The following is a 10,811-nucleotide window of genomic DNA, read 5'->3' as shown; positions in this document are numbered from 1 at the left end:
AAAGAAAGAAAGAAAGAAAGAAAGAAAGAAAGAAAGAAAGAAAGAAAAGCAAGAAAGCAGGAAAGAAAAAAAAAGAAAGAAAATTTACTGATTTTTTATGTTGATTTTGTATCCTGCAACTTTAATGAATTCATATATTAGTTCTAACAATTTTTGGGTGGGGTCTTTAGGATTTTCTCTATGTAAGATCATGTCATCTGCAAACAGAGATGATTTCACTTTTTCTTTTCTGATTTGGATGCCTTTTGTGTCTTTTCTTGCCTAATTATTTTGACTGGCACTTCCAGTACTATGTTGAATAGGAATGGTGAGAGTAGACACACTTGTCTTGTTCCTGATGTTAGAAAAAAAGCTTTCAGCCTTTGACCATTGAATATGATGTTAGCTGTGGGTTTGCCATATATGACTGCTAAGGTATGTTCTTCTACACCCAATGTGAGAGCTTTTAATCATGATAGGATATTGAATTTTGTCAAATGCTTTTTCCGTATACGTTGAGAGGATCATATGATTTTTATTTTTTATTCTATTTATGTGTAATATCACATTTATTGATTTGTGTATGTTGAACCATCCTTGCATCCCAAAAATGAATCCCACTTGATCATAGTGTATGATCCTGAATTTGGTTTGCTAATATTTTGTTGAGGACTTTTGCATCTATATTCATTAAGGATATTGGTCTGTAGTTTTCTTATAATGTCCTTATCTGGCATTGGTGTCAGGGTAATGCCGGCCTCAAAAATGAATTTGGAAGTGTTCCCTCCTCTTCATTTTTTTTTTTTTTTTGGAAGCATTTAATGACTCATGTTAATTCTTCTTTAAATGTTTAGTAGAATTCATCATTGAAGCTATCTGGTCCTGGGGTTTTATTTGTTGAAAAGTTTTTGATTCGTGCTTCAATCGTCTAAGTCATTATTGGTCTCCTCAGATTTTCTATTTCTCCCTGATTCAGTCTTGGTAGGTTATATATTTCTAGGAATTTATCCATTTCTTCTAGCTTATCCATTTCATTGGCATAATAGTTTCATAGTAGCCTCTTATGATACTTTGTATTGCTGTAGTAGTAGTTGTAATCTTTCAGTTAGTCTAGCCAAAGGTTTGCCAATTATTTTACCTTTTTAAAAACCAACTTTTATTGATTTTTTTCTATTGTCTTTCTAGTCTCTATTTCATTTATTTCTGCTGTAATCTTTATTTTTCCCTTTCTTCTGCTAATTTGGAGCTTAGTTTGTTCTTCTTTCTCTAATTCCTTGAGGTATAAAGTTAAGCTTTTTTTTTTTTTTGAGATCTTTCTTTTTTCTTAATGTGGTCATTTATCACTATAAACTTCCCTCTTAGAACTACTTTGCTGTATCCCATACATTTTAGTATGTTGTGTTTTCATTTTCATTAGTCTCAGCACACTTTCTGATTTTCTTTTTGATTTCTGCTTTGATCCATTGGTTGTTCAGGAATGTTGTTTAATTTCCCCATATTCAGATTTACTCCTATTTTTATACCATTGTAGTTGGAAAAGATACTAGATATAATTTTGATCTTCTCAAATTTGTTAAAGCTTGGTTTGCAGCCCATCATATCATCCATCCTGGAGAATGTTCTGCATGCATTTGAGAAGAATATGTATTCTAGTGACATTTTATAGAATGTTCTATATACATATCTGTCAAGCTCATTTAGTCCAGACTGTTATTCAGGTCTGCCGTTTCCTTATTAATTTTCTGTCTAGATGTACTATACAATGTTGGGAGTGGAGTATTGAAGTCCCCTACTATTACTGTATTGCTATCTATTTCTCCCTTCCGTTCTATTAACACTTTAAATATTTAGGCATTCCAGGGACCTAAGTTGGTTAAGCATTCAACTTCGGTTCAGGTCATGATCTTGTGGTTCATTAGTTCAAGCCCGCATTGTGCTCTGTGCTGAGCCTGGAGCCTACTTCGGATTCTGTCTCCTTCTCTCTCTGCCCCTCCCCTGCTTGCTTGCTCTCTCTCTCCAAAAAATAAATAAACATTTAAAAATTTTTAATATTTAGTCATCCAATGTTGGGAACATATATCTTTACAACTATTATATCTTTGTGATGAATTGACTCCTTTATCACTATAAGTGACAGTCTCTCATCACAGATTTTGACTAAAAGTCTATATTATCTGATATAAGTATAGACACTCTTGCTGTCCTTTGGCTACTGTTTGCATGGAATATCTTTTTCTATTTCTTCACTTTCTACCTACATGTGTCCTTAAAGCTAAAGTGAGTCTCCTACAGGCAGCATATTGCTGGATCTTATTTCTTTGTCCATTCAGCCACTTTGTGCCTTTTGATTGGCAAATTTAGTGTATTTATACATAATTACTAGTAGGTAATCACTAATTACTATTGTGATTTATTATTTCCTGTTTTTTTAGTTCCTTTGTTTCATCTTACTGTCTTCCTTTATGATTTTTTTTGTAGTGGTATGCTTTTATTTCCTTTTTCTTTGTCTTTTGTGCAACTATTAAGGGTTTTTTCTCTTGTGGTTACCATGAGGTTATATAAACCATCTTATAAATATAACAGTCTTTTGAGCTGATAACTATCCTCCTTCAACCTTATTAAAAAACTATACTTTTATTTCTCCCACCACATTTTATGCTATTGATGTCACACTTTACATCTTTTTATATTGTGTATCCATTAGCAAATTATTTTATCTAGAGGATTTTTGGGGGTTGTTTTGTTTTACTTTGTTTTGTCTGAGGGAGTAGGTGTTTTTTTTTTTTTTAAGTAGGTTTCATGCCTAGCATGGAGCCCAACAAAGGGCCTGAACTCATGACCCTGAGATCAAGACCTGAGCTAAGATCAAGAGTCAGAGCCAACCAGGTGCCCCTATACCTATTCTTAATGTTATTATTTTTTAGCTTTTATTCTAGAGATAAAAATGGCTTACCCACCACCATCACATTATTTGAGAATCCTAAATTTGACTATATATTTACCTTTACCAGTGAATTTTGTGTTTTCATATTGTTATTTAGTGTCTTCTCATTTCAACTTGAAGTACTCCCTTCAGCATTTCTTGTGAGGCAGGTCTAGTGGTGATGAACTCCTTTAGTTTTTGTTTGGGAATGTTCTTCTCTCTCCTTCATTTCTGAAGGACAGTTTTGCCTTTAAGGCATAAAGGTACAGTTTTCTTGGTTGATATATATATATATATATATATATATATATATATATATATATTTTCCACACATTGAGTATATCATTCCACTGCCTCCTGGCCCCTCAGGTTTCTGCAGAGAAATCCACTGACATCCTTTTGTGGTTACCCTTGCATGGACAAGTCATTTTCTGCTTGCTGCTTTCAAAATTCTCTCCATGCTTTGACTTTTAACATTTGATTATGATGTGTCTCAGAGTAATCTTTGGGTTGATCTTGCCTGGGGTCCTTTGAGCTTCCTATAACTGAATGTCCATATCTCTTCCGGGATTTGTGGAATTTTCAGCTATTATTTCTTTCTATAATATTTTTTCTCCTTTCTCTCTCTTCCCTTTCAGGGACTCCCATGATATGATGTTCATTTGCTTGATGGTGTCCTTAGCTCATGTAGGCTATCTTCACTCTTTCTCATTTTTTTCTCTTTTTGTTCTTCTTACTGGTTAATTTTAAAAGATCTGTCTTTGAGGAGTGCCTGGGTGGCTCAGTTGGTTAGCATCCTACTCAGTTTCAGCTCAGATCATAATGTCACAGTTTGGTGAGTTTGAGCCCCAAGTTGGGCCCTGTGCTGTTGGTGTGGAGCCTGCTTGGGACTTTCCCTCCCTCTCTCTCTGCTCCTCCTCCACTCACGCTGTCTCTGTCTCTATCAAATAAATAAATACATCCATACATACATACATACTTAAAAAAAAAAGTAAAGATCTGTCAAGGTCAATGATTCTTTCTTCGGCATGACCAAGTCTGTTGTTGAAGCTCTCTCTTAAATTTTTCAGTTCTATCATTGTATCTTCAGCTCCAGGATTTCTGTTTGGTTCTTTTTTATGGTGTTTATTTCTTCATTAAACTCATTTTGTTTATGCATTGGTTTTCTGATTTAATTTATCTGTCTATCTACATTCTCTTGCATTTAATTGTTTCCTTAAGATCATTTTTTTTTAATTATTTTCAGGCAAACTGTAGATATTTCTTTTGGGGTTAGTTGCTGGAGCCTTATTAGCTTCCTTTGGTGGTGTCAAATTTGCATGATTCTTTATTATCCATATAGTCCCACACTGATGCATTTGCGTTTGAAAGAGCCAACATCTTTTCTAGTCATTACAGACTGGTTTCAGCAGGAAAAGACCTTCTCTTATTTGCTCCTTGGATTGATGGGATTACCTCCAGAATCACAGTTGCACTGGGTTGGAGCTTGTTATAAAGCTGTGACTGGGTATGCAGCAAGATCCATGGTCGTCAGGCTTGTTACCAGGGTCTCAGGTACTGTGCCTGGTCCCTGAGTAGATGGGACTACCTCTAGTAACTTCTTGAGTAAAGTGGTGTCAGGACAAGTATCCACTTCAAGGTTCACAGCTCTATCCTCAGACAGGGGGCCTATTCCCATGTCTGTGGCAGGTGTGGCTCCTGCCAGGACCCTGGGAAGACTACTTCTTGGTTCCTGGATGAGTCCCTGGGTGAACAGGACCAGCTCTGGACCATGGCTGAGATTCAATCCACAAGGCTGTTTTAGGTTCCACAGCTAAGATTGAGGTCTGCCCCTTCCTCCAGAGGCACAAATAGGTGTGTCTCCCATCAGGTCCCTGAGTAGGCTGGATTGGTCCCTGACAATAACTAGAGGGCTGGAGCCAACTGTAGCATCTTTTCAGGATCTGAGGTGCAGACATGAGGATGTTCCACCTGTCCCTGTGCCAGCTGGACTACTCATAGCCTGTACCTGGGAGGGCCTAGAACAAAGTTTAAGGCCCTTTCAGGATACCCTGAAAGTGTACAAAAGTATCTGTTGCCCTGTCTCTGTGCCACCAGAACTACTGACATACTGAGTGTGTGAGGGGCTGAAATACAGGGTCCTTTCAGGATCTCCCAGGGCACAGATAGAAATGTCTCCCTCTGGCCCCCAGACTGCTGGAAGACTGACAGTCTATGGCTGTGAGGAAGCTGGAGCCATGTATAGGGCCCTTTTATGGTCTTTGGGGATACAGACAGGAGTTTCTCCTTTCTGGTCCCTGTTACAACAGGACTGTCACAGATTGTGGCTAGCAAGGGGCTAATGCCTAGTATAGGGCCCTTTTAGGATATCCAGGGCCAAGATGGAAATATCTCCTGCTGGGCCAACTCTCTTTACTTTTAAACCAAGTTTATCAGTCTATATTACAACAAAGGAAAATATCTGGCTGTCACCTCACAGGGTTCTTACAACCTTCTACATTTACATTTATATATTAAACCACACAGACACACACACACACACACACACACACACACACTTAAATATAACTAGGTTTATATTATAAAATGATCTCAGTGTTCAGGCAAACACAAGTAAAACAATGTACTTTTACTACAAAATTTAAAATATTTATCTTTATGAGGGCAAAACATTTTAAAATAAATCTTGGGTTCAAACTATGAAGAAGTCACTTGAATTAAATAACACTGTTTTTATTATTCAAAAAGTAGTCAAAAGTCTTAAAATAACAAAGGTAATTCTTAAATAGGTATTGAGTATTTGCTCATTTAATGGACTGGGATAGGCACACACACACAAAAATCATTAACCTAAAAATCTTAGGAAATTCATGGGCATTACATACAATGACACTGTAGGATGACATCATCCAATGGCTAACAGAGGGTCTTCTATACCTGTACATCACATTATACCCCCAAAAGAATTCATCATCATACAGATTTAACCTCTTCTTCTTGTCTTTGACTTTTTCTAGTATCACTGGTTATTTGTGTGTCTATGAAATATTTAAGGAGAAAAATATCCAAAATCTCAGTCTTAGATTATAATTGGATCAATCACTTCTATTTAAAACTCTCCTTGATCTTAGCCAAAAGGCCAAGAAGCAATCCTCTATTCAAAACTGAACAGGGGCGAGGAATTTAAAAAATATGTGAAATAATTACTTCTGCTTCAAACTAAACATGCTTCCAAATTTAGTTATCTGGGCAAAGGCAAGTTTTACTCAGTAAATAGATTAATCTGGTAATTTGTTCAAGGTTGTTTTCTACCTAAGGCAAGACTAAATTAGAGATCTGAACTGCCCAGAACTTGTACTGTGGTCATTCTCTCTTTGTAACTTGGCTGTAAGGTGAAAGGGCTTCAAATTTTTCCTCAATGCATTGTCATCTTAATAAACAATGCTTTGAAAATAAGTATAAAAATATATCAATAGATTCATTCAGCTACAAAATTTCACAAGGTGAGCTCTGACAGCCAGCAGAACAAAATGTTCTGAGCAGAAGACATGGAAATTCTACATGAACATCCAGATAGCAGCCAAAACATCATTTCCCAAAATGTGGCTCACATAATACTGGTAAGAAGAGGTTTGGAGGTTCAACAATTTGGGGAACACCGTTTACACATTTCTCCTATGGGAGGATATGTAGCGCACACTTGCTCCTAGGAGTCTTCAGGAAGAAACTTCTTAATTTTGTTTAATTTATTATTTTCCAAATATTTTTCTTCATTAACAGTGCTCCTTTGGGGAACACTATGGGGAACGTTGCTCTAGAAAACTCCAAGTATCACTTGTATACAAAAAGAGTATGGATTCCAGACTTCATGTAGTCAAAAGCAAGAAATCTTCCTATCCTGCCTCCCAGCCCTTTGTCTTCAACAGTCTCTGCTCCTATGTGCCCCAGCTGACCCCAACTCAATCAATCAGTATTAAAAGGAGAAAAAACTGAAAGCCATGCTTAGCTTCGCATTTTATTTACTTTTTCATCTCAACTCTGAATCACTCATTTTGCTTTTGATAAGCTTATGTCCCTCTTTCAATATGTTCCTAGTTTCACACTGGAACCCTTCATCTGGCATTCTAGATTCTGGCTAGCTAAACCTCTGATTAACTTCTGACACTGGCATCTCCTGTGCTCAGAGTCTATATTTTCCCTTTGATCCTCTACATTGGCTGCCAATTTAGGTCTCCACTTTGGGCTCATCCTTCTGCCTGGGACAAAACATTAAAGGCAAACCCCAAAATGTGAGAATGAGGATGTGCTCCATAGAGAAGTAGAAATCCAACACTGTTTCTTGCAGCTTGGATTTAACCATCAGTCAATGAAGAAAAATGTGAAGAGCTTTTTTCCTCAAGTCATGGTGCCAAGAGCTGTGGTTGAATGCAGCAGAAAGCACAGTGACAGGGCACTTCACTGAGTTATTGCCAAATGTCCCTAAGGTGTGTGTTGGGGGGCGGGTGGGAATAGCAATGTCACTCCTGGTTGAGAACCAATGCCTTGCTCACAGTTAATATGCCTCTCCCACATACTCAGGACTTCAAATCAGCTTCTTAGATATTAAATAAAATTATGTATGGGTAAATATAGAGACACTTGTAATTTATGCTTGAATTAATTAGCTATTTAGGAAGCATAGTATGGTCTAGTTCTTCTCAACTAAAATTAGTTTTTTTCTTTGTAAGATCTAAACCTTAAACAAAACTTCCTAAAAAACACCATCAAAGGGCGCCTGGGTGGCTCAGTTGGGTAAGGGTCCAACTTCGGCTCAGGTCATGATCTCATGGTTCGTGAGTTCGAGCCCCACATCGGGCTCTGTGCTGATGGCTCAGAGCCTGGAGCCTGCTTCAGATTCTGTGTCTCCCTCCCTCTCTGCCCCTCCCCTGCTCATGCTCTGTCTCTCTCTCTCTCTCTGTCAAAAATAAATAAACATTTAAAAAATTGAAAAAAAAACATCAAAAGTTAAAAGTATCCCAAAATAATTGAAAAATAAAACAAAAAAAAATCTATTAACATTGTCTACCTATGAGAAATGAATTAGGTTTCACTTTACTTCATAAAATCCTAGTTTTCTCTTTCTCACTCAAGGAACATTTATCATCTTCATCACCTTTTAAAAATCTCATCATACATGATCAAGACAGGTAAGTAAGTCAGGTAGATTCTCATGAGGACACCTCTGAAGTTCTGGTCCTCTTGTAAGAGCTGAGCATCTAACATCAGGTTGAACATGTGGAATTTTATTACCTTTCACATTATTTACTATTTTTTTAATTTAAAAAATTTAATGTTTATTTTTGAGAGACAGAGAGAGAGAGACAGAGCATGAGTGGGGGAGGGGAGAGAGAGAGGGAGACACAAAATCCAAAGCAGACTCCAGGCTCTCAGCTGTCAGCACAGAGCCCAATGTGGGGCTCAAACCCATGAGCTGTGAGATCATGCCGTGAGCCGAAGTCAGATGCTTAACCAAGCCCCCTACTGGTTTTAATGTCAGTTTCAAATCAGAAAAAGAAGAAAACCTTTGTTATTAAGCTATGTCAATATGTGAAGTACATTTTGCATATAAGAAAAATGTTTTTATGAGAACCATACAATTTCAGAGTAGAAAGGAACCTCAAGAGTCATTTGTCAACCTCCCATCCCAGGAAAAATAACTACTTCAAAGTTCCTGCTACATGTCAAGGATATAGAGCTGCTATTTTTTGAAGAAGATGGTTCAACTATGAATCAATTACAAAGCTATTCAAATGTGCTTTTATAACTTTGACCCATTGGTCTAGCCTTTAAAGAAAAAAAATATTTTTCTAATTCATCAGTTTCAGTTCAAGAGTTCTGGGCTCCTCCTTTATCCATGTAATTTTGCATCCCCCCCAAATTTTCCTGAACCTCAGCAAAATCAAGAAATAAGGGAGCAAAATAAGCTTCTTAAGCCACCTGACTGAGCATCCATGCCACCAAACCCCTTTGTACCTTCCTAACTCCTTTCAAACACACCCAAAGTCATCTCAGTAGTTAGCATTTTCAAAAGGGAAGGGAATCTTTGTACAAGATGGTGGCTTATCTGAACTAATCGTGATTGATTATATAAACTAATTATCCCACACATGCAGCTTCTCACTAGGATCATCCTCTCTGCGGACATGAACTTACACCCTTCGTCAATATCCACCAAGCAGTGATCCTTATTCCTACTCCAAGGCCATGAGAGTAAAGGCACAAAATTCATATTCCTCCCCTACAAATACCTACTTGGAGATACTTTTTTAAACTACAGCAGAATACGATTAATAGTGCTAATTATTAAAAGAAGCTAAAATGAAGTCATACTTAATTTACCTGTATTCTTAGGGAAAACTGCAGCAGATGCCCTAGATCTCATTCTTATTTAGAAACACTCCTTGTCCATTCAAATGAAAATCAAATGAGGTCATCACACTTAAAACCATCACCAAAATCTGTTACTCTGAACACTGGAAACTTTAGTATAAATATTGTTGCTAATGTGAGATCTTTTCTTTTCTTGTAATCACTCTTAAGTTTTTATCCCAATTCAATTATTTCAAAGTTAATTTACAACTGATACAATAACTACTTTTACAAGACAATGCAACATTTGAAGACTTACTAAAATTTTTATTGTACCCTTCAATAGACTTTTGTTCTTTCCCCTTCCTTCCCTATTCATTTCCACTTGAATAATCCTGGCTCCCAGCCAGCCAGTCTTGGAGAAAATCCTGCTTCCCCTCCCACTCCCCATCCCTAACCAGGGTGTGCCAAATGCTAATTTTTATTCTTGCTGTGGCAGTTCCTTTCTTCTGAGAAGCTTTTCCACCTCCTTGGCGTTACATTTTGGGGGAGTTTCAAGGCCAATGATTTGTGCATGTAATACAGGATCCTGACACTGTTCAGAGGGAGCCTACTCTTCTGGCACTTTTCGGCACATCGTCAGGAGGTAAATATAGTCTGCAGTCCAGCAAGGAACTCTTTGTGGGACCTTGGGGTGTTTCTGGTGCCTCAGCAATTAACAGGCATTAAAACCAAATATTTTACCCAGATTTATCCTACCCACCATTATGGAAGCCTCATTTCCCCCAAGTTGGTATCTCCCAATCCATAATCCTAGGGGGTTTTGTTTGGTTTTGTGTATTTATCGAGATTGGCTACAAGAGTGTGTTCAGTGCCATTGCTCTGAAGTTACTCGATACCAGCTGTTAGAGTCTTTAAGTCTAAAATTATGGGTTTCCTAAAAGACACTAAGACGTGAAATGAGAATGTGAGAGATCATAAAGTAGAGAAACTGAGATCATCTCAAACTACCACACCAACATACAGTGACTAGTCTGTTTTTGTTGCTCTACAAAGGTGCACACACCTCTGTACAGGTCAGCCTCCCCAGGCGCTTCTTCAGGCCTGGCCAGGTGGGCTCTGCCACTGCCCTCTCCCTCAATGTGGAGGCTGAGGCTCTTCTCTGTGTCTCTATGGGGATCTCCTTAGACATAGCTGAGTGGGTGAACTGATGCTGCCCAGACCCAAAAACAGTGGGGACTGAACAATTTTTCTAATTCTCTGAACATAAACTTGGCAGGAGGTTCTTTGGGTTACCAAGCAACTGAACATCTGACATGAAGCCTTTAACAACTTTTTCCATAGATTACTAAAAGTTCCCAGAACAAATTCATGTCTGGTCCAGTGAAGAAGAAGGAAACAGAGGTAGCCAAGATGTGGGGTGGGGAGAAGGCCAAGAGAGCAAAAACAGCCAGCATATCTTGAAGACATGGGGAAGCAGAAGGAAGAGGAAGGTAGATAAATGGGAGGCACTTGGGTGTATGCAAACTCCCCAAAAAAGAGAATACACATATAGAATACA

At 37.8% G+C, this 10,811-nt stretch overlaps 1 protein-coding gene across 3 annotated transcripts in view; it reads right to left on the bottom strand.

Annotated features, from left to right (window-relative positions):
- AKAP6 (A-kinase anchoring protein 6) overlaps positions 1-10,811 on the bottom strand; it is a 487,092-nt gene that overhangs the window by 395,430 nt on the left and 80,851 nt on the right. The window lies entirely within an intron of this gene.

The sequence above is a fragment of the Herpailurus yagouaroundi genome, unplaced genomic scaffold, assembly GCF_014898765.1.
Source record: "Herpailurus yagouaroundi ecotype Mexico unplaced genomic scaffold, PumYag 141, whole genome shotgun sequence".
Classification (NCBI taxonomy): Eukaryota; Metazoa; Chordata; class Mammalia; order Carnivora; family Felidae; genus Herpailurus; species Herpailurus yagouaroundi.
The sequence above is the reverse complement of the archived record's forward strand: the minus strand, read 5'-3'. Positions and strand labels throughout refer to the sequence as shown.